General features: G+C 43.7%; 1 protein-coding gene and 3 pseudogenes across 2 annotated transcripts in view; 2 read left to right on the forward strand and 2 right to left on the reverse strand.

The window, feature by feature from the left end:
• Positions 1-23,816, forward strand: part of EYA3 (EYA transcriptional coactivator and phosphatase 3) — a 189,724-nt gene that overhangs the window by 27,242 nt on the left and 138,666 nt on the right. Inside the window, exons 1-2 of one of the 2 annotated variants that reach the window (XM_061391241.1) lie at positions 16,202-16,809; positions 20,733-20,908. The gene's annotated coding sequence lies outside the window, so the exon portion shown is untranslated. Of the gene's footprint in view, positions 1-16,201; positions 16,810-20,732; positions 20,909-23,816 lie in introns of those variants that run through there. The other variant, XM_061391230.1, reaches the window with a different exon arrangement.
• On the reverse strand, positions 9,351-11,313 carry LOC133232215 (large ribosomal subunit protein eL39-like; annotated as a pseudogene).
• Positions 13,149-15,303, reverse strand: LOC133232220 (translationally-controlled tumor protein-like; annotated as a pseudogene).
• Positions 16,803-20,442, forward strand: LOC133232210 (heterogeneous nuclear ribonucleoprotein A1-like 3; annotated as a pseudogene).

Here is a 23,816-nt window from a genome sequence, read left to right on the forward strand (position 1 = left end):
CCATGACTTGCACAGCACACTTTAGGAGACATGGCTGTGATGTGTATAAAGCGCACGGGGGTCTGCATTTGCTAAGTGCTTAATAAAGAGACAAATGTTTTTGAGGTGATAGCTTGTGATTGCCCCTTGCTTCTCAGAGAAAGTTGCCCCAACACAAAAGCCAGGACCTCACTCCCACCAAGGAGTATTTCAGGTTGTAGCTCATGCTATGACCCTGTTGATCATTATCTCATACTCTGAACACAACCACCTTCCCCCACCGACCCCATGACCTCTACCTGGTTGTGACCTTCTCAGATGCTTTCTCTCTTTTTGATCTAGCCCAGAACTCCTCCTCCAGGTAGCTTTCCTGAATTCCTCCAGATGAGTTAATTGACCTAGCAGCACTTTAGGTCTAAGAGGGTGCAATTTTTTTTATACCTCTTACTCCTTGGAAGAAAAGTTATGACCAATCTAGATAGCATATTCAAAAGCAGAGACATTACTTTGCCAACAAAGGTCTGTCTAGTCAAGGCTATGGTTTTTCCAGTGGTCGTGTATGGATGTGAGAGTTGGACTGTGAAGAAAACTGAGCACCAAAGAATTGATGCTTTTGAACTGTGGTGTTGGAGAAGACTCTTGAGGGTCCCTTGGACTGCAAGGAGATCCAACTAGTCCATTCTGAAGGAGATCAGCCCTGGGATTTCTTTGGAAGGAATGATGCTAAAGCTGAAACTCCAGTACTTTAGCCACCTCATGTGAAGAGTTGACTCATTGGAAAAGACTCTGATGCTGGGAGGGATTGGGGGCAGGAGGAGAAGGGGATGACAGAGGATGAGATAGCTGGATGGCATCACTGACTCGATGGATGTGAGTCTGAGTGAACTCTGGGAGTTGGTGATGGACAGGGAGGCCTGGCGTGCTGCGATTCATGGGGTCCCAAAGAGTCGGACACGACTGAGCGACTGAACTGAACTGAACTGAACTGAATAACTATTGAAGTTTATCCATTTCAATGTATTCTTTCCTACCCTGGGGGCAGTAACTGAATCTCTCTCTTTTTAAAAAAAAGATTGAAGTATAGTTGAAGGAATTAAATCTTAATCATCAGTATATCCACATTTCTCACTCGAGGTCTAGAATGAGCTCTGTCTAAAAAGCATCCTGCTTCCCCAGGGTGTAACATGAACACACACTGAAACATACATGCACTTGTTGTGAGAGAGTTTTAGAAGACTCTCTAGGGACACCTAAGAAAGGAATTTAATGTATATTTTCCCAAAGTTATATTAATATATCTATATTTAAAAAAAGATGTCAGGGATTTTCAGAGAATCAGAATTTTTGGAGATGGGAGGGTCCAGTTCCTTCATCTTACAGAGAGGAACATGGGGCTCAGAGGGGCTATGTGACTGTAGAAATTACATAGAGTGGAATGCATTTCTTGCAATGGTAACAGGGTTATGGAAAAAGCTGAGTTGTAATTCTTTCAATGAAATATCACCAATCAGGATTTTCAAGTCATGTTGCACATCAAGAAGTCCTCACCCTGCATTTCCCCCTGATCTCAGTCTTGACCTCAGGGTGTTCTCAGTGTTCTCAGAGAACACTGGCTTAGGGAAGACCTGGCCCCTTACCTCACCCAGATGAGTCATAGCCACTAGAGCAGTAAGGGCAGGTCACAGCTGACTAGAACTGGGCACAGCTGTGCCTATTTTTGCTCATCTCTGTTATATCTGCGCTTAAGACCTGAGGCCATAAGCAGATATAATAAAACCCTCTTGTAAAACACTTGTTTTTTTTATTTTTTATTTTATTTTTTTTTAACTTTACAATATTGTATTGGTTTTGCCATACATCAACATGCATCCACCACGGGTGTACACGTGCTCCCCATCCTAAACCCCCCTCCCACATCCCTCTGCATACCATCCCTCTGGGTCATCCCAGTGCACCAGTCCCAAGCTTCCTGTATCCTGCATTGAACCTGGACTGGCAATTCATTTCTTATATGATATTATACATGTTTTAATGCCACTCTCCCAAATCATCCCCCCTCCCTCTCCCACAGAGTCCAAAAGACTGTTCTATACATCTGTGTCTCTTTTGCTGTGTCACATACAGGATTATTGTTACCATCTTTCTAAATTCCATATATATGTGTTAGTATACTGTATTGGTGTTTTTCTTTCTGGCTTACTTCACTCTGTATAATAGGCTCAAGTTTCATCCACTTCATTAGAACGGATTCAAATGTATTCTTTTTAATGGCTGAGTAATACTCCATTGTGTATATGTACCACAGCTTTCTTATCCATTCATCTGCTGATGGACATCTAGGTTGCTTCCATGTCCTGGCTATTACAAACAGTGTTGCGATGAACATTGGGGTACAAATATCTCTTTCAATTCTGGTTTCCTCAGTGTGTATGCCCAGCAGTGGCATTGCTGGGTGGTATGGCAGTTCAGACTTGGTATTTCTGTAATACAAATCATGATTCCCCAAACATATATATTTCAGTTCAGTTCAGTTGCTCAGTCGTATTCGACTCTGCCATCCCATGAACCGCAGCAATCCAGGCTTTCCTGTCCATCACCAACTTCCAAATCTTACTCAAACTCATGTCCATGGAGTCAGTGATGTCATCCAACCATCTCATCCTCTGTCATCCCCTTCTTCTCCTGCCTTCAATCTTTCCCAGCATCAGGGTCTTTTCAGATGAGTCAGTCCTTCATATCAGGTGGCCAAAGTATTGGAGTTTCAGCTTCAGCATCAGTCCTTTCAATGAATATTCGGGACTGATCTCCTTTAGGATGGACTAGTTGGATCTCCTTGCTGTCCAAGGGACTCTCAAGAGTCTTCTCCAACACCACAGTTCAAAAGCATCAATTCTTCGGTGCTCAGCTTTCTTTAGAGTCCAACTCTCACATCCATACATGACTACTGGAAAAACCATAGTTTTGACTAGATGGACCTTTGTTGGCAAAGTAATGTCTCTGCTTTTTAATATGCTGTCTAAGTTGGTCCAAGGCAATGCCAAAGAATGCTCAAACCACCGCACAATTGCACTCATCTCACATGCTAGTAAAGTAATGCTCAAAATTCTCCAAGCCAGGCTTCAACAGTATGTGAACCGTGAACTTCCAGATATTCAAGCTGGTTTTAGAAAAGGCAGAGGAACCAGAGGTCAAATTGCCAACATCCGCTGGATCATGGAAAAAGGAAGAGAGTTCCAGAAAAACATCTATTTCTGCTTTATTGACTATGCCAAAGCCTGACAGTGTGGATCACAATAAACTGTGGAAAATTCTGAAAGAGATGGGAATACCAGACCACCTGACCTGCCTCTTGAGAAATCTGTATGCAGGTCAGGAAGCAACAGCTAGAACTGGACATGGAACAACAGATGGTTCCAAATAGGAAAAAGAGTACGTCAAGGCTGTATATTGTCACCCTGCTTATTTAGCTTCTATGCAGAGTACATCATGAGAAACGCTGGGCTGGAAGAAGCACAAGCTGGAATCAAGATTGCCGGGAGAAATATCAATAACCTCAGATATGCAGATGACGCCACCCTTATGGCAGAAAATGAAGAGGAACTAAAAAGCCTCTCGATGAAAGTGAAAGTGGAGAGTGAAAAAGTTGGCTTAAAACTCAACATTCAGAAAACGAAGACCATGGCATCTGGTCCCACCACTTCATGGGAAATAGTTGGGGAAACAGTGGAAACAGTGTCAGACTTTATTTTCTTGGGCTCCAAAATCAGTGCAGACGGTGATTGCAGCCATGAAATTAAAAGACGCTTACTCCTTGGAAGAAAAGTTATGACCAACCTAGACAGCATATTAAAAAGCAGAGACATTACTTTGCCAACAAAGGTCCATCTAGTCAAGACTATGGTTTTTCCAGTGGTCATGTATGGATGTGAGAGTTGGACTGTGAAGAAGGCTGAGCACCGAAGAACTGATGCTTTTGAACTGTGGTGTTGGAGAAGACTCTTGAGAGTCCCTTGGACTGCAAGCAGATCCAACTAGTCCATCCTAAAAGAGATCAGTCCTGGGTGTTCATTGGAAGGACTGATGCTAAAGCTGAAACTCCAGTGCTTTGGCCACCTCATGCAAAGAGTTGACTCATTGGAAAAGACTCTGATGCTGGGAGGGATTGGGGGCAGGAGAAGAAGGGGATGACAGAGGATGAGATGGCTGGATGGCATCACCAACTCGATGTACATGAGTTTGAATGAACTCCGGGAGTTGGTGATGGACAGGGAGGCCTGGCGTGCTGCGATTCAGGGGGTCACAAAGAGTCAGATACGACTGAATGACTGAACTGAACTGAGATTGATCATAGCTTTTCTTCCAAGGAGCAGGTGCCTTTTAATTTCATGGCTGCAGTCACCATATACAGTGATTTTGGAACTCCCAAAAATAAAGCCTGTCACTGTTTCCCCATCTATTTGCCATCAAGTGGTGGGACCAGATGCCATGATCTTAGTTTTCTGAATGTTGAGTTTTAAGCCAACTTTTTCACTCTCCTCTTTCACTTTCATCAGAGGCTCTTTAGTTCCTCTTCATTTTCTGCCATAAGGGTGGCATCATCTGCATATCTGAGGTTATTGATATTTCTCCCAGCAATCTTGATTCCAGCTTGTGCTTCATCCAGCCTAGCATTTTGCATGATGTACCCTGCATATAAGTTAAATAAGCGGGGTGACAATATACAGCCTTGACGTACTCCTTTCCTGATTTGGAACCAGTCTATTGTTTCATGCGTGGTTTAACTGCTGCTGCTTGATCTGCATATAGATTTCTCAGGAGGCAAGTAAGGTGGTCTGGTATTCCCATCTGTTTCAGAATTTTCCAGAGTTTGTTGTGATCCACACAGTCAAAGACTTTAGCGTAGTCAAGGAAGCAGAAGTAGATGTTTTTGTGGCATTCTCTTACTTTTTTTATGATCCAACAGATGTTGGCAATTTGATCTCTGGTTCCTCTGCCTTTTCTAAAACCAGCTTGAACATCTGGAAGTTCACGGTTCACATACTGTTGAAGCTTGGCTTGGAGAATTTTGAGCATTACTTTGCTAGTGTGTGAGATAAGTGCAATTGTCCAGTAGTTTGAACATTCTTTGGCATTGCCCTTCTTTGAGACTGGAATGAAAACTGACCTTTTCCAGTCCTGTGGCCATTGCTGAGTTTTCCAAATTTGCTAGCATATTGAGTGTGGCACTTTCACAGCATCATCTTTTAGGATTTGAAATAGCTCAACTGGAATTCCATAACCTCCACTAGCTTTGTTCATAGTGATGCTTCCTAAGACCCCTGACATAATTACCAGTAAACTCTCCTCCCATCTACCCAGTCATCTGTCCATTTGTCCATCCATCCATCTACTTACATACATGTCTCCATTCTCCCATCCATCCAGGTAACCAACAAACACCTATGGAACACCTATTTTGGTCCAGTAGTTATGCTAAGCAGTTTTTAATCTAATATATCATTATGGCTTCACACCCTGCTTGAAAGGTAGGTGACTCAATTCAATCCCCATAGAAATGAACAAAATATATACGGATCCAAGCTGACTAAACAGGACAGTGGATGCCTCCCAACTACTTGTCACAAAAGGAAGGGGCCTACTTTTTGTGAGCCCCAGATACATGCTTGCCGCTTTCATAGATCTTATCTCACTGATTCTTCACAACCACTGTATAGATTTATTTTCATGTCCATTTTCTAGATGGGAAAATTGAGGCTCAGAGGGCTTCAGGGATGTGTAAGTGTACCCGAGCTACTCAGTGGCAGAGTAATGTTCAAACCCAGATCTGCCTGAATAAATATGGGTCTCTTCCTTTTTCCCCTCTCCCCATGTGACTGCATCCTGGCCCAAGCCCCTCTAGGCACTGTTCTAGCTTTGACAAGTGCTGGGGTAGGCATCTCATGAGGGGAAGAGGAGCTGGTGAGTCCCTGCCTTTCTCCCCTGGGGCTTCTGTGCTCCCCGTGCAGGTGAAAGCCCCTGTAAGGATGCCTTTCCTGGGCTGAGGCCGCTGTAGTCCATTCAGGAGGGCACTCCTGCAGTGAATGCAGTGTTCCAAAGAGCTTCTGAAGCCAGAGTGCCATTGTCACTGGAGCTAGAAGGTGATCTGGATCCTGATGTTTCTGCAGGAGGAGGGAAAGGGGTGAGTGAACAGTCAACAGCTGCTGAGCACAGACCATGTGGCCGGCACTGTGGGGGGAATGTCAAGTCCTTACCTATGGATGGAATTGACTCTTTGCTCTGCATGAATTACTTTCCCCCCAGATTTTTTTTTTTTTCCAGATTTCTGTATAGCTCACTCCGTTGCCTCCTACAAGACTTTGCTCAAATGTCCCCTTCTCAGTGAAGCCTGTGTTGACCCATTCATTTAAAATAGAATCTGAGAGAGTCAAGTACTTCCCCAAAGCCACTCAGTGATCAGCTGGGTCATGTCTAAAGGCCATGCACTTTCCATTCTGCTGCGCTGACTTCCTCTGTCGACATCCTTCATGATATATAATGTGAAGGCTCATATCTTCCTATTGTCCCGATAAGAAAAACAAGTATCAAGGCATGAAATGACTTATCCAAGGTCACATAGCAATACCTTGGTAGAAATGAGAGGCATAGACCCCTTTTCTCGCCTCCGTTTTTGCAAGATGCTTCTCTGGTCCACTTTTCCATCTGAATGCCCGTCATTTTCCTTCATCACCATTCTCCAGGCCCAACCCCCACAATAGTTCTAGTGTGGGCAACACATATCTTTGACTTTTATGTTCCCTTCAAAAATGTAGTGTTATTTTCCATGCATATTGATTTTAAATTTACATAAAAGGCATGATTTACATAAATTGGGCTATGGGCCTCATTCTGGTTCTCATTTTATTTTTTCCCAATCGGCATTGCTTTTTAAAAAATGTACTTGTTTGGCTGCACCGGGTCTCTGTTGCTGCATGCAGTCTTCTCTAGCTGCCGTGAGCTAGGGCTACTCTCTAGCTGTGGTGCGTGGAGTCTCTCGTTTTGGTGGCTTCAGTGGTTGTGGCACAGGGGACTAGTTGCCCTGGGGCCTGTGGAACCTCCTGGACTAGGGATCCAACCCATGTCCTGTGCATTGGCGGGCAGATTCTCAACCACTGGGCCACCAGGGAAGTCCCAGCATTGCTTTTATGATGTAACCTTGTTGAAGTGTGTGTATCTGGCTCATTGATGCAAACATCTGCCTGGCTCACCTCCATCAGGTGAATCCACATTTTTCTTACCTGTTCCCCTGACAATGGACACTTAGGTTACTCCTAAGTATAAGGACATTTAGGTTACTCCTAAAAAAACTCCTTTTTCTGCAAACAATGATTTGAGGAGAGGCTTCCAGATGTTCCCCTATGAACCAGTGTAAGAGTTTCCCTGGAATGTGTACCCAGGGAATAGCTAGGTCATAATCAGTGCTAGGTCATAAGCTACACCAAAACCTAACTGGGTGAAGAGCTGCCAAGTCAATTCTGGAATGGCCTCACCAAGCTACACACCCACCCATGGTTACAGGAGAGTTTCTATTTCCCCAAATCTTCACTCACACTTGGCATTGTCCAACTTTCAAGCGGCTGTTAAGTATAAAGTAAAATCTTGTTTTTAGTTTGAATTTCTCTCAGATTACTAATGGGCGGTATTCTCGGGCTTCCCTTGTGACTCAGCTGGTAAAGAATCTGCGGCAATGCGGGAGACATGGGTTCTATCCCTGGGTTGGGAAGATCCCTTGGAAAAGGGAAAGGCTACTCACTACAGTATTCTGGCCTGGAGAATTCCATGGACTGTATAGCCCATGGTATTGCAAAGAGCTGGACATGACTGAGCAACTTTCACTTTCTTTCTTTCTACTAATGGACTTGTAATCATGTTCTCTTTAGTCATTTGAGTTTGTTAATTGCTCAGTCATGTCCAACTCTTTGTGACCACATGGACTGTACCTGCCAGGCTCCTCTGTCATGTAATTCTCCAGGCAAGAATACTGAAGTGGGTAGCCATTCCCTTCTCCAGGGTATCTTCCCAACGCAGGGAAGTTTGCATTGCAGGCAGACTCTTTATTGTCTGAGCCACCAGAGAAGCCCATTCATTTGAGTTTTAATGCAGATAATTCCAAGTCCAAAGAATACACAGTGTCATATAGTGATCAGTAAAGTAGCCTCAGGGTCCATATGAAGTGAAGTGAAAGTCGTTCAGTTGTGTCTGACTCTTTGCGACCCCATGGACTATACAGTCCATGGAATTCTCCAGGCCAGAATACTGGAGTGGGTAACCTTTCCCTTCTCTAGGGGATCTTCCCAACCCAGGGATTGAACCCAGGTCTTCTGCATTGCAGGTGGATTCTTTACCAGCTGAGCCACAAGGGAAGTCCTTGTGGGGTCCACATGGCCAGGGTTCAGTTTCTGCCTCTGTTTCTTCATCTGTAAGATGGGAATAATTTTACTGTGAATGTAATAGTGTGATTTTGAGGATTTAAAGCTGCTTAAAACAGTGCTTGGCACAAAATAAATACTTAGTAAAGGCTATGTCCTTCCCTGATAGAGTGTGTTGTTCTCCACAGCCTCCTTTTCTACTCTAGCCCACAACCCCTTCTCCCTGGCTCCTTTTCATGAAGTTCATATTGCATATTCATATGAATTTTCCTTAGAACTGTGAAACTGTGAAAAAGAGTATTAAAAACAAGGGCCAATATGGAGTCACTTATGCTAAACCCCAAGTCACCAAACCAAGACCTAATACCTAACTTGATTGCAGTTTTAGCGTCTCCCAGTAATGGAATCTTAAACCAGTCCATCTGAAATCACCTAATTAGCAAAGTCATCAGCCTCATATACCCCTGCCTTCCCTGGCTCCTAAAGGAAGATGAATTTGCCACTACCAGTCAGTTTTTTGTTAGTAAAACTTACTTGTCCTCACTCCCTTTTACCAATAAAAATCTTTCATTTTGTACTGCTCCTTTTTGCCCATTAGATGGAACGTTGCCTGACTCATGAATTATTGAATAAAGCTAATAAGATCTTTAAAATCTACTTAGTTAAATTTTGTTTTTTAACAAGAACAGAGTGTGATTAGTCTGACTTTCTTTTTATATAGATTCCCGTTCATTCTAAAATACATTCAAAGATTTTTTTTTTTGGTCCAATAAAAGTTTTCACATATTTGTTAATGAACCACATAGACCGCTAGTAAGGAAACATGAACCATGAGGAGCCAAGCAATCCGTCTGTCCCATAAGCTGTTCAGACAGTTGTGATATGCTCAATACCGTGATTTGGTTAGTTAACATGCAAGTGACCTTAACACAGCATAAACGTGTGCCACTTCATACGTGAGGCTTCTTATAGACCCAGCTAGGTTCTTCTCCTGTGTCTTCTCTTGGAGTTGTACTTGGTATTATTACCAGTTTTCATTCAAATCCATTGAGGAATGGGATGATTCTACTTTTGTTTTCTGGCCAGGAATCGCTTGATCCTGAAAGTCTTGTGAGAAGACATGGTGAAGAGCAAATTCAATGGTACACAGGATGGCAGAGAAGAGAAAAGAGGAGCTCAGAGAGGTTTTTAAGAAGAACTCCCACATACATGAGTCAGGGGTTTTGGCCTTTGGAAGGAAATGATGAATCAGTTCCTTAAAAGAAAGGATGGGGCATTAAAGGACACTATCAACAGAGTTAAAAGGCAACCCATGAGAATTGCCTGGTGGTCCAGTGGTTGAGACTCTGTGCTCCTAACGCAGGGGGCCCTGGTTTGATCCCTGGTTCCACATGCAATTAAGAGTTCAAATGCCACAACTAACAGATCCTGCGTGCCGTAAGTATGAATAAAAGAACCCAGGTGCCACAAGGACGATTGAAGATCCTGAGTGCTGCAACTGAGACCTGGTGCAGCCAAATAAATAAATATTTTTAAAAAACGAAAGTGACTCTTTTCACAGGGTCTGTCTTAAAAAAATAAAAGGCAACCCATTGAATGGGAGAAAATATTTTCAAATCACATATCTGATGATATGCAGTATATATAAAAAGCTTCTACAGCTCAACAATAAAAAACTAACAAGTCATTTAGGAGATGGGTAAAGGACTTAAATAGACATTTCTCCAAAGGAGATATACAGATGGCCAACACACAGATGAAAAAAATGCTCAGCATCACTAATCACCAGGGAAATGCATATCTAAACCAAGATGACAGGAAAACAGAAGATAACAAGAGTTGGCAAGGCTGTGGAAAAATGGAATCCTTGTGCATTGCTGGTTGGAATGTAAAATAGCACAGTTGCTATGGCAAACAGCATGAAGTTCCTCAAAAACTTAAACACAGAATTACCTTATGACCTCGTAACTCCAATTCTGGGTTATTTACCCAAAGGAACTGAAAGCAGGAACTTTAATACCAAGGTTCATAGCAGCATTATTCAGAATCGCCAACCATGGAAGCAACCAAAGTGTCCATCGAGAGATGAATGGATAAACAAAATGCAGGTGTATACAAAACCAGAGGATATTATTCAGCCTTAAAAAGTATGCTACATGCTACAGTATGAATGAACCTCGAGGACATTACAATAAGTGAAATAAGCCAGTCACAAAAATATGAATACTGTTTGATTCCACTTGTATAAGGTGCCTAGGGCAATAAATTTGTAGAGACAGAAAGTAGAATGGTGGTTATCAGGGTTGGGGGAGAGGGGAATGGGGAGTGATCATTTGATGACTATGGCGTTCAGTCTGGGAAGATAAAAAAGTTTTAGAGATAGATGGTGGTGATCATTGAACAACAGTGGAAATACACTTAATGCCACTAAACTATACACTTAAAAATGGCTATGATAGTACATTTTATGTGAACACATACACACACATACCACTTGAGAAAATGGGAGGATTGGGTAGGAAGAAGTGGGGTGAAATGAGAGAAATTCAGACTTCCAAAGGAGCTTTTCTCACGGTGGGTTCATCATGCTCAAGGCGGGGTTGCCTGCCGTGGATTCAACAAACTCTGCTTGAGTTACTCTGTGTGAAAGGGCTGAGTCACTAAGATTCTATACACGTGATATTCTTGCAACATGTGACTATCTGAGGCAATGTGGTCTCGTGAAAAGAGAGTGAGTGTCCTTTCATTCCCAACTTTTAGTGATTGCCTTTCGGTAGCCTCTGCCATGTGTGGTGGGAGCAACAAAAGAAGTCTCTGCCCTCACACTGTAGCAAAATGGCAGGCGTGTTAAAAATGCAGTGGCATGTTATGCTTGCTTTTCAGAGCTAAAGCCTGGTCATCCGGCTTGTGAGAGCCCACCGGGAGCATCTCTTCCCAGCTCTGTGCTCAGAGACGTCACATTGCTAGCTTGACTGGGTATTTACACCACAGAAATCAGCAAATGCTACAACTCTTTTGAACCTCAGCTCTGTCACTGGCTGTGTAATCACTTAGGCGAATCACTTAGCCTCCCCAGCCTCAGTTTCCTTATTTGTAAAATGGCTATAGTAAACGTCGGTTCTTTTCTCTCTCCTAGGAAGAGAACAGTTTGACACTTAGGATGCATCGTTGCTTGCTCCTGGATGACAAGAGGCCTGTCTCTTTTCAGACTAACAGCTGAGACCTTACCTCACCCCCTCAATTGGCACCAATGCTGCCCCAGACTGAGGGTTGTCCACAGAGGGCAGTAACTTACAGTGCCCGTGGGGTACACACTTATTATGTACCCAGTGGGCACGAAGGAGCGTGGGGGGAGACTAGTAATGGAGGAGATGATAACTGCTTTGGTAGTTCATTGTCTCTTTATTTTTGGCTGTGCTGGGTCTGCGTTGCTGCGGGGGCTACTCTCTAGTTAGGGTTCATGGGCTTCTCATCACCGTGGCTTCTCCTGTGGCAGAATGCTGGCTCTAGGTGCGTGGGCTTCAGTCGTTGTAGCACACGGCTGCAGCAGTCGTGGCACGTGGGCTCGATGGTGCGTGGGCTTCAGTAGTTGAGCCACAGGGGCTCATTAGTTGTGGCTTTCGGGCCGTAGAGCGTGCAGGTTTCAGCAGTCGTGGCGCATGGACTTAGTTGCTCTGCAGCATGTGGAATCTTCCTGGACCAGGGTTTGAACACATGTCTCCTGCATTGGCAGGTGGATTCTTATCCACTGCATCACTAGAGAAGTCCCCGTTGTTTCTTTTTTTTTAATACATTTTTTTAAAAAATTGAAGTATAGTTGATTTACAATGTTGTATTAGTTTCAGGTATACAGCAAAGTGATTCATATATATATATATATAAATATAAATATATATATATAAAGTCTCCCAGTTCTGTCATCACTAGTGGTTTGGCCTTAGGTAACTGATTGCTCAAGTCTGAACTTCAGTTTCTCCAACTGTAAAAATGGAGATGATGACAACTATTGCACAGATGTGTTAGATGGCAAGGGGGTTACAATGGAGACAATACCATTTGGCAATCTGTCAAGAACAATTATATGAACAATTATATGTGAGCACTGATATTGCCAGTTACCTAACATCTATTCTCTCCCTAGTCCAAAACAGAAGAACCCCTATTTTATTTGAAGTAACGATGCATCCAGCTCAGAGATTACATTTCCAGGGCTTCCCTGGTGGTCCAGTGGTTGGGAATCCACCTGCCAATACAGGAGACACAGGTACAATCCCTGATCTGGGAGGATTCCCACATGCTGCCTGGCAACTAGGCCCATGTGGCACAACTACTGAGACCATATGCTGCAACTACGAAAGTTCTCGGGCTCCCTGTGGCTCAGTTGGTAAAGAATCCACCTGCAATGCAGGAGACCCCTGTTCGATCCCTGGGTCGAGAAGATCCCCTGGAGAAGGGAAAGGCTACCCACTCCAGTGTTCTGGCCTAGATAATTCCATGGACTGTATAGTCCATGGGGTCACAAAGAGTCAGACACGACTGAGCGGCTTTCACTTTCACTGCAGCTCTCGTGCCTAGAGCCCATGCTCTGAAGCCACTGCGATGAGAAGCCGGGTGCTGAAACTAGAGAGAGTAGACCCACTCACCGCAACTAGAGAAAGCCAGAGGGCAGCAGTGAAGACCCAGCACAGTCAAAAATAAATAAATAAATCTTAAAAAAAAAAAAGTAGTAAAAAAGGACTACATTTCCTTACTGCTACAGGCAGCCAGCCTTCTTTATTTTTTTAAAATTTGGTTCTTTATTAGAACTCTTTAGAACCAGCCTTCTGACTAGGTTTCAGCCAATGAGGTGTCAGTGGAAGAGGTGAAAGGACTTCTGGAGACGTTACTTCAAGGGGTTGACTCAGTCAAGTGAGCCTCTTTTGCTTTTCCCTCCTTTCTCTTCATGCCTGGAATCTGATGCTCCAACAGCTGTATTTGGCCTTGAAGTGACCTTGAAAATGGAGCTCTTTGCCATGATGGCAGAACAGAATGATACGAAGAGCCTGGGTTCGTGATATTGGTGGCGTACTATTCCTGCCCTTTTCTGCCTACCTCTGGACCACTTTTATTTGATAGAGAAACACAATTGTCTCTTGTTTAAGCTTCTGTTGTTTTGGATTTTCTGTTACACGCAGCTAAATCTAACCTGTATGAATACTGTTGAATGGAGCTGCAGGAGACACGAGGGGAGAGGGACCATCTCGTATGGAGCACTTGCCTTGGGCTCAGATGGTTTACATATTTACGTGGTGTCAGGGTTCCCACTTGACTTCTCAGCATTTGACTTTGTTAAGCATTCCTTTCTTCTTAAAACTCTCATCCCCGGCTTCTGCGACCTCACATTTCCGTGGTGTTTGTGGGGTCTCTCTCTCTCTCCCTTTTGAGTTTATATGTGTTTTATTTTAGACAAACTACATGACGTATTTTTTTCCCCTCAAAAACAATGCCTCCACTTCAAACAAATCAGCATCAAAATAAATGAAGAGCTCAAGATGACATCAGTCCCAGTGTTTTGTGGATGAAAAGCAGCAGCTGGTCAGTTATGACAACAGGTGATGGTTCCAAAGTCACTGCCAAGTTTGTTAACATTTTCCCACTTGTAAGCCATCCTTAAAATCATATATGGGGGGGTCACACCATCCTCATGGTAGTTCAACAGAGAAACCATGCCATCTGGATTCATGTTTTCACTGATAAAAAATGGACAATTTTTTAAAATGTATTTATTTACTTATGTGATGTGCTGGGTCTTCACTGCAGTGGCTTCTCTTATTGCTGAGCACAGGCTGTAAATGCTCTGGCTTTAGTAGCTGCAGTTTGCAGGGTCTTGAGCTCCTACTGAGTAGTTGTGGCATATGGGATCTTCCCGGAGCAGGGATTGAACCCGTGACCCTTGCATTGGTAGGTGGATTCTTAACCACTGGACCACCAGGCAAGTCCCAAGAACTGATAGGTTTTGAAGTCAGCAAGGATGTGCTTGATTTGCTCTGCAGCTCCTGTCATATAAAAGGTTTTACTTTTTCTGGTCTCTGTTCTTCAAGTTTCCCTTTGATTCAGTCAGTTCAGTTCAGTCGCTCAGTCGTGTCCAACTCTTTGATTGACTTCATGTCATCTTTGACGTACTTCTTGTGGGCTTCTTTCGTAAAGGTGGTTTCCTGCAAGTGATGGTTCATGACAATAGTGACATGAGTCATTACTTTGCTTTCAGTACCTTAGCCTTCCAAGCCTTCAGTGAAAGCATTTCCACCAATGAGTGATTCATCAGTGTTACTTTTGTCCTGTTGATCACCTTCCCCTTCACCTCCAGACTCAGCCCTCTGCGACCTCCCAGATCTTGTAGATGTTGGAGAACATCTCATGAGGGCTGATGTGGTCCTGGTAGATGATCATGATGGCAACTGGAGGGACATGACTTTGGTGCTAGCTTCCTAGGAGCCTGGAGCTCAGAGTAAGCACTGTGCGTTGGCAGGTAGATTCTTAACCACTGGACCACCAGGCAAGTCCCAAGAACTGATAGGTTTTGAAGTTAGCAAGGATGTGCTTGGGGAGGGGGGGATGGGAGGAGAAAAGTGTGGGATCTCTTTTGATTATCAAGTGACAGAAACTTTGACTTCTACTGGCTTCAACAACATCAAAAGAAGAGCCCAGGATTACATGTTTTGACCCAATTGAATAGAGGGATTCAAACAATAGTATAGAGACAAAAGCGACATTTAAAATACTTAACAATTGGCATTGTGTTGTCACTGAACAGATGTCAGAGGAGGTGGCCTGGAAGTCTCCTGCTGGACCAAGCATTAACTCTTTAGTTACTGGATCATAGGGAAGTTCAGGGGTTCCAGAAAGGTGACTAGGAGAAAGTGGGGGAATGATTCCTATCCCCAGGGGAATATTCCTATCCCCCAGTAAATGTTCTGGGAAACATTTACTTCCCAACAGAAATATTTCAACAATAATCAGCCATTCCAATGAATACCAGATAAATAACAGCCCTGTGTTAGGACCTGGTTCGATTCAGTTCAGTTCAGTTGCTCAGTTGTGTCTGACTCTTTGTGAGCCCATGGACTGCAGCACACCAGGCTTCCTTGTCCATCACCAACTCCCGGAGCTTGCTCAAACTCATGTCCATTGAGTTGGTGATGTCATCCAACCATCTTGTCCTCTGTTGTCCCTTTCTCCTCGTGTCTTCAATCTTTCCAAGCACCAGGGTCTTTTCCAATGAGACAGTTCTTCGCATCGGGTGGCCAAAGTATTGGAGCTTCAGCTTCAGCATCAGTCCTTCCAATGAATGTTCAGGACTGATTTCCTTGAGGATTAACTGTTTGATCTCCTTGCAGTCCAAGGAACTCTCAAGAGTCTCCTCCAATACCACAGTTCAAAAGCATCGATTCTTCGGTGCTCAGCTTTATTTATGGTCCAACTCTCATATCCATACATGACTACTGGAAAAACCATGGCTTTGACAAGACAGATCTGGTTACTCTTTTTTCTTTTTTTCTATCTCTCAGCTGTACTATCCCATATAGACTATGTTCTCAGATAGTCTCTCTCCCCTGGCTGAGGGATGGCTGCCCAATGACTCCCAGGGCTATGTTCTTCCTCATTCACATTCAGCAAAGAGAAGTGAGGCTCTTTCCCCAGCAACCTTAGCACGAAGTCTGAGATTTGCTCTGATGGAGCTGGATGAGATCATATGCACAATCTTGATTGATGAATGTGGCTTGGGGAGGCTTGGAAGGGGAGACTGGCTTAGGCAAGGTCTCCTACTCCACCACTGGAGCCTCAGCTTAGAGATAGCTTCCTTGGAGTAGGTAGGCTTAGAGTGGGGTTGCTATCCCCCAGAGAAAAACTCAGAAGAAGAGGGGGCATGTAACATGTAATGGCTTGTTACAGCAGTAACAGGAAACTGCAAACACAGTGGTTTCAAACAACACAAATTATTCTGTTATAGTTCTGGAGGTCAGAAGTCTGAACTGAGACTTCGAGGCTGAGATCAAGGTGTGGGCAGAGTTGTGTTCCTTCAGGAGGTTCTGGGGCGAATCCCTTCCCTTCCTTTTTCTAGCTCCTGGAGACTCCCTACTTTCCTTGGCTCATGGTCATATCACTCCCACTTCTGGTTCTGTTGTTACATTTCTTTCTCTGACTCTGACCCTCCTTCCGCCCTTACATAAGGACCCCGTGATTTCACTGGAGCCATCTGGATAATCTAGGGTAACTTCCCCATTTAAAAATCCTTGACTTAAATATCTGCAAAGTTCCTTTTACCATGTAAGGTAACATATTCACAGAGTCCAGGGATTAGAACGTGGACATCTTTGGGCCAGAGGAACAGGGTGAGAGGTAGACATTATTCTGCCTATTACCTAGTGGATTCTGGATGGTAAAGGTAACAAGTGTCTATTATCTCCTTTGCCTGCCACCTCTCTGACTACTCTTTTCTGTCTTTTGTAGATCTATCCTCTTTTACCTGACTTTGAATATTGGGTTTCTCAGCTTTCAGCTCTAGACCTCTTCTCTCCTTGCTGTATATTCTCTCCCCAGGCAAGCTCACTGAGTCCAGGGCATGATTACCAACTATGGTTACATATTCACATCTCCAGCTCAAATATCTCTGAGTCTAGACCAGTGTATCTAAATGTCCATTTAACACCTCCACTGGGCTGTCTCAATGACCCACCAAATTCAAGATGTCTAAAACCTTGCCAAATCCAGCCCTAAGTCAGTAACTGGAACCACCAACCCTCCAGTTATGGGAGTCAGAAACTTAGACAATCATCCTTAATTCCTCCTCCCAATCCAATCCTTAACTGAGTCTTTTCATTTTCTTTAATACATGTTATCTACTTCTTTGACTGCAAGGTCTTGTCAGATCTGCACTGCAGCATGTGGGATCTTTTAGTTGCAACAATTTTACTCTCAGTTCTGGCATGTGGGATCTAGTTCTTTGACCAGGGATTGAACTCAGGCCCTCTGCATTGGGAGTGCAGATTTTAGTCAGTGGACCACCAGGGAAGTCCTCTCTTTTTTATTTTTTAAATTATTTGATTGAAGTTTATTTGTAGTAACAATAATCATTAAAACCAAACAAAAACAAACAATAAGCAAAAAACAAAACAAAACAAAATCCTCCACACTGAATGGGAATAATACCCATTTCAAAACCCTTTGAAGTTTGATTGAGCTTTTTCAATTTTACCTTCTTGATCTTAAAAACATCAATTTCTCTGTCTACTCACCTTTCACTCCAAGCCACCACTTTTGTCTAAACTCTTGTCTGGACTTCTGCATTGGCAGCCTAAACTAGTCTCTGGGTCCATTAGGATCCACCTCCAGTTTGTTTTCCACACCATTGCCAGGGTTTTTTCCAAAATGCAAATCTGATCATTTAACTCACCCACTCAGAACACTTCACTGGCTTTCCATTGCCCTTAGGAGAGAAATCAAAATCCTTCCCATGGTATCTCAGGGTTTACAGGGTCTGCTCCCTGTCTGTTTCTCTAATCTTGCCTCCCTTCAAGGGTCTCTTGGGTTTTCTGCATCTATGGACGCCGCCGAGAAAGCACTGTTGAAGTCTTCCCCACCTCCACTACCATCACGTCTAAGTCATGGTCTCCCAAAGAGCCCGGACAGCTGCGGAAGCTCTTCATCGGAGGACTGAGCTTTGAAACAACTGATGAGAGTCTGAGGAGCCATTCTGAGCAATGGGGAATGCTCACATTCCCCATCATGTGGTAATGACGGATCCAAACACCAAGTGCTCCAGAGGCTTCAGGTTTGTCACATACGCCACGGTGGAGGAGGTGGACGCGGCCATGAATGCAAGGCCACACAAGGTGGACCGAAGAATTGTGGAACCAAAGCGGGGTGTCTCAAGAGAAGGTTCTCAAAGACCTGGTGCCCTCTTAACTGTGAAAAAGATTTTTGCTGGTGGCATTAAAGAAGACACTGAAGAACGTCACCTGAGAGATTATTTTGAAAATAATGGGAAAAAAGCCTGGGAAAATTGAAGTGATTGAAATCATGACTGACCCAAGCAGTGGCAAAAAGAGAGGCTTTGCTTTTGTAACCTTTGATGACCATGACTCTGCAGACAAGACTGTCATTCAGAAACACCACACTGTGAATGGCCACAACCGTGAAGTGAGAAAAGCCCTGTCTAAGCAAGAGATGGCTAGTGCTTCATCCAGCCAGAGAGGTCGAAGTGGTTCTGGAAACTTTGGTGGTGGTCGTGGAGGTGGTTTTGGGGGGAATGAGAACTTTGGTCATGGAGGAAACTTCAGTGGTTGAGGTGGCTCTGGTGGCAGCCGTGGTGGTGGCAGATATGGTGGCAGGTGGGGATGGTTATAATGGATTTGGTAATGATGGAAGCAATTTTGGAGGTGGCGGGAGCTACAGTGATTTTGGCAATTACAACAATCGATCTTCAAATTTTGGACCTGTGAAAGGTGGAAACTTTGGAGGCAGAAGTTCTGGCCCCAATGGTGGTGGAGGCCGATACTTTGCCAAACCATGAAACCCAGGTGGCTGTGGTGGTTTCAGCAGCAGCAGTAACTATGGCAGTGGCAGAAGGTTTTATTTACTGCCGGGAAACAAGGCCGGAGAGGAGAGCCAGAGAAGTGGCAGGGAAGCTACAGGTTATAGCAGATTTGTGAACTCAGCCAAGCGCAGTGGTGGCAGGGCCTAGCTGCTACAAGGAAGACATGTTTTAGACAATACTCACGTGTATGGGCAAAAAACTCGAGGACTGTACTTGTGACTAATTGTGTAACAGGTTATTTTAGTTTCTGTTCTGTGGAAAGTGTAAAGCATTCCAACAAAGGGTTTTAATGTAGATTTTTTTTTTTTGTACCCATGCTGTTGATTGCTAAATGTAATAGTCTGATCATGACGCTGAATAAATATCTTTTTTTTTTAAAGAGTCTATTGGTCTATTGGTCTCTCAATGCACAGATTGGGAGAAAATATTTGCAAATAACGTGACTGACAAGGGATTAGTCTCCAAAATTTACAAACAGCTCATGAGGCTTAATAGCATCAAAACAAACAATCCCATCAAAAAATGGGCAGAATATCTAAATAGACATTTCTTCAAAGAAGACATACAGATGGCTAAGAGGCACATGAAAAGACGTTCAACATTGCTAATTACTAGAGAAATGTAAATCAAAACTAAACGGAGATATCACCTCACACCAGTCAAAATAGCCATCATTTTAAAATCTACAAACAATAAATGCCTGAGAGGGTGTGGAGAGAAGGGAACCCTCCTACTGTTGGTGGGAATGTAAATTAGTATAGCCAGTATGAGAACAGAATGAAGTTTCCTTAAAAAGCTAAAACTAGAGCTACCATCTGACCCTGCAATCCCACTCCTGGGCATATATATGGAGAAAAATATGGTCCAAAAGGATATTGCTCCCCAGTGTTCACTGAAGCACTGTTTCCAATAGCCAAAACATGGAAGCAACCTAAATGTCCATCAGCAGAGGAATGGATAAAGAAAATGTGGTACATATACACATATTTTCATGAAATATTACTCAGCCATTAAAAAGAATGAAATAATACCATTTGCAGCAACATGGCTAGAGCTAGAGATTGCCATACTGAGTGAAGTAAGTCAGAGAAGGAGAAATATTGTATGACAACCCTTATATGTGGAATCTAAAAAGAAATGATACAAATGAACTTATTTACAAAACAGAAACAGACTCACAGACTTAGAGAATGAACTTATGGCTGCTGGAGGCGGAGGATGGATGGGGGAAGGGATAGTTAGGAAGTTTGGGATTGACATGTACATATGGCTACATTTAAAATGGATAACCAGCAGGGTCCTCCTGTATGGCACACAGAACTCTGCTTAATGTTATGTGGCAGCCCGGATGAGAGGGAAGTTTAGCAGAGGGTGGATACATATATGTGTCTGGCTGAGGCCCTTTGCTGCACACCTGAAACTATCACAGTATTGTTAACTGGCTAAACTCCAATATAAAATAAAAAGGTTTTTTTTTTTTTTTTTTTTTTACAAAAAGAGTCTTTTGGTCTTTTATTTCTTTTTTCCCCCTCAAATTTGCCGTATTCTTTCTCATCATTTAACCATGGCATATTCGGTGTAGTCTGCTAGACCTCTAATTCATCTTTCATATTTCCCTGGACCCTTTTCAATCTCCTGGACTAGATCAAATTCTCCCATTGTAAACTGTCATTGATTTCCCTGATAGACTGTGTATTTCACCTGGGTAGTGCTAACACAATTTAATTCTCCATTTACTTGTCTACTCATTCGATTAATTCTGTTCTCCTCAGCACAGCCACTACGAGTCTGTAAGCTCCAGGGGAGCAAGGTCTCTGTCTGTGTCTGTTCACCATGAAATCCCAGCCCCTGGCTCTGGAGGCAGTTCTTATCTCTTAAAATCACAGATGCACATGCTCATCCTTGGATCAGGACACTAAGCTTTGTTCCGAAGTCATATAGCCAGCAGGTGGGTAAATTCCAAATCTGATTCCCAAACCTGTCCTTCTTTTCACTCTGCTGTCCTTTCAGGAGGGCGAAGGGTTTGGATTGTGCCATTTTTGGGTGTGCAGTTCTAGAAACTTCATCTGCTTCCTGAAGTCTTTGGAAGTGAATCTGAAAAAGGCTGACAGCTGGCCTGAACTCACAGGGGTGGCAGGGTGGTGGTGGGGAGTTCTGCTTTCCCTTTTTCTTCCTTTTATGTTTTGGTTTCCTCCCTCCTGTTTTTCTCCTTCCTTTCCTTTCTTCCTTCCCATTTTCCAAAATATGCATGAAGTTTCTGCTCATTGCCAGACTCTCTTCAGGAGGGCAGTGACACAGAGGTGAATCAGACAGAGTCTCTGTCCTCAAAGAGCTCAAAGTCCAGTCTGTTAGAGTCTTGGTCAGTAAATAAATTCCAATCCAGTTTCATTTCCTCTTCTGTAAAATGGGCATTGTTCTTACTACACCAGAGTTTTTGGGTACATGTAACTACACTCATTCTGGAATGAAATTTATTAGAAGGACACTGGATGGATCCCAGGATTGAAAAGAAATCAGGAGAACCAGACCCAAAAAACAAGAGGGTGGGCAGCTAATGGAGCCAAGGATCTTGCTTGTGAGGACAACGCCCCTGGCACTGTTCCCACTGTGACTATCCCAGTTGTTCCCTTGTCTTTGCAACTGTCCCCCAAAATTCAACGACCAGGTGGGAGCATCCCAGGAAGCAAGCATGGGTCAGTCACCTAGCCAGACTCCGGCTGCCTAGCTGTATGGACAGGAGGGAATTGCCCCCTGTCATGGAAGAATGGGAGTTGCCACTCAGAATCCCTGACACTGCTGCTCTCATTTCCCTGTGGTTCTTGGGTGACATCAGGGTCAAAGGATCTCTTGAGAGGTCATGTACCCAGCCAGTGTCCGGACAACTATCAGCTCTTAAGTAACAGGACTGGAACTTGAATTTGGGTCTAGCTGGCAGAGTAGCAGTTAGACCTTTTGGCTGCAAGCAACAGACACCACCTCTGCCAGTTTTCAGCAAAAGAGAATTTACTGGAGGGATGTGGTCGAGGCTCAAAGATTTATAGGTAGCTGGAGAAGTAAGTTAGGGGACAGAGAGGAACCAAAGGAGAGACGGAGGGTCTAGGATCGGGGGGAGACACACTGACACTTGAGTCCTGCCACCACCAGTGTAATGAATGACCTCTAACAAGATCTCTTATCTTGGCTGCACTGTCTCTAAATTCAAATTCTCAGGAGAATGTGTTTGACAAGGTTAGTTTCCATCATGGACCTATCCTCCAGGGTGAGAAGAAGGATATGGTTTCTTTAGCGGCATGGGTCATTTGCAGTTACTTTTCCATCAAGGTCACAAAGAAAATTAATACATTGTTGAGGGGTATATCAGTTATCTATTACTGAAAGGATAGTGCATAGCAAACAATTGCATGTTTCCAAAGCAAGCAACAATAAGCATATACATCTGGTGGTCAGCTGGGCAGCTCCACTGATTTCGGTTGGACTTACACGTCTGAGGGCTTCCCTGATAGCTCAGTTGGTAAAGAATCCGCTTGCAATGCAGGAGACTGGGTTCAGTCCCTGGGTTGGGAAGATCCCCTGGAGAAGGGAAAGTCTACCCACTCCAGTATTCTGGCCTGGAGAATTCCACGGACTGTATAGTCCATGCACTTTCACATTCACTACATGTCTGGAGGTTGCCTGGCTATTGGCTGATTTAGTCTGACCTTGTCTGGGAGAACGACTCTCTGGTTCTGTTCTCCCAGGGGGTTACTTCTGATATGTTCTCCTGGGTAATGGCAGAGGCAGGAGAGGAGGCAAAGCCTATCGCACAAGTGTTTTTTAAGGCCCACCTTACATCACGTTTGCTAATATCCTAGTGGCCAAAGCAAGACACGTGACTAAGACCAGCATCTGAGTGAGAGCACTGTGACATTTCATGGCAAAGGCTGTCGATACAGTTGGCTCTCTCTCCACGTCTGTATGTTCCACATTCACTGGTTCAACTGACCATGGATCAAAAACGGTTGAAAAAAAGAATTCCAAAAAGGAAAACTACTTACATAGTATTTACATTGTATTTATAAGTATTTAAACAGCATTTACAATGTATTAGAGATGATAAGTAATCTAGAGATGATTTAAAGTATAGCAGAGGATATGCATAGGTTGTGTGCAAATACCATGCACATTTTGGTATCTGAATTGGGGGTGCAGAGTCGTGGTTGTCCTAGAACCAGTCCCCAGCAGATACTGAGGGAAGACCGTACTGGGAAAGGTGAAGAATTGGTGCCATTTTTGCAGTCCACTGGGAAACGTCCAAAAGGAGCCAATGTCTGTGACAGACATCAAAGTCCACGTTCTTTCCATGTTCCACACCATCTGGGGCACCAACCAAAGGTGTTTTTCTCCAAGATGGGCCTCTGTCCTTATTCAATTGTATCACTTTGAACATCAGTTTCATGAGAACAGGGACTTCTATCTGTTTTATTCGCCTGTAACTCCATTGTCTAGAACAGTTCCTGATGCGTAGCAGGTGCTTAACAAATACTGGCCAAATGAAAATTACCTTGTAAACCTACCTCATGCATCTAACCAAGGTTTTTACTTTTGTGAGGAGGCTGTGTACTATGGAGTAAAGGGCTTAGATTTGGAGACAAACCAACCCAAGTTTGTATCTGGGCTTCATCCTTTACTACCAGTGATCTTGGGCAAATTATTCAGTCTTCCTGAGCCTTATTTCCCTCTAGCAGAAACCATCTGGGTGGCTTTTCAGTGCAACTTCCCCATTTTCTGATAATTGTCCCTCTCATCTTCACATATTTCCTGTACTGGGGCTTCTATATTTTGTGACCCTGTCCCCCTCCTCCAACCCTAACTCAGCT

Source organism: Bos javanicus, chromosome 2 (assembly GCF_032452875.1).
Source record: "Bos javanicus breed banteng chromosome 2, ARS-OSU_banteng_1.0, whole genome shotgun sequence".
NCBI classification, from domain to species: domain Eukaryota; kingdom Metazoa; phylum Chordata; class Mammalia; order Artiodactyla; family Bovidae; genus Bos; species Bos javanicus.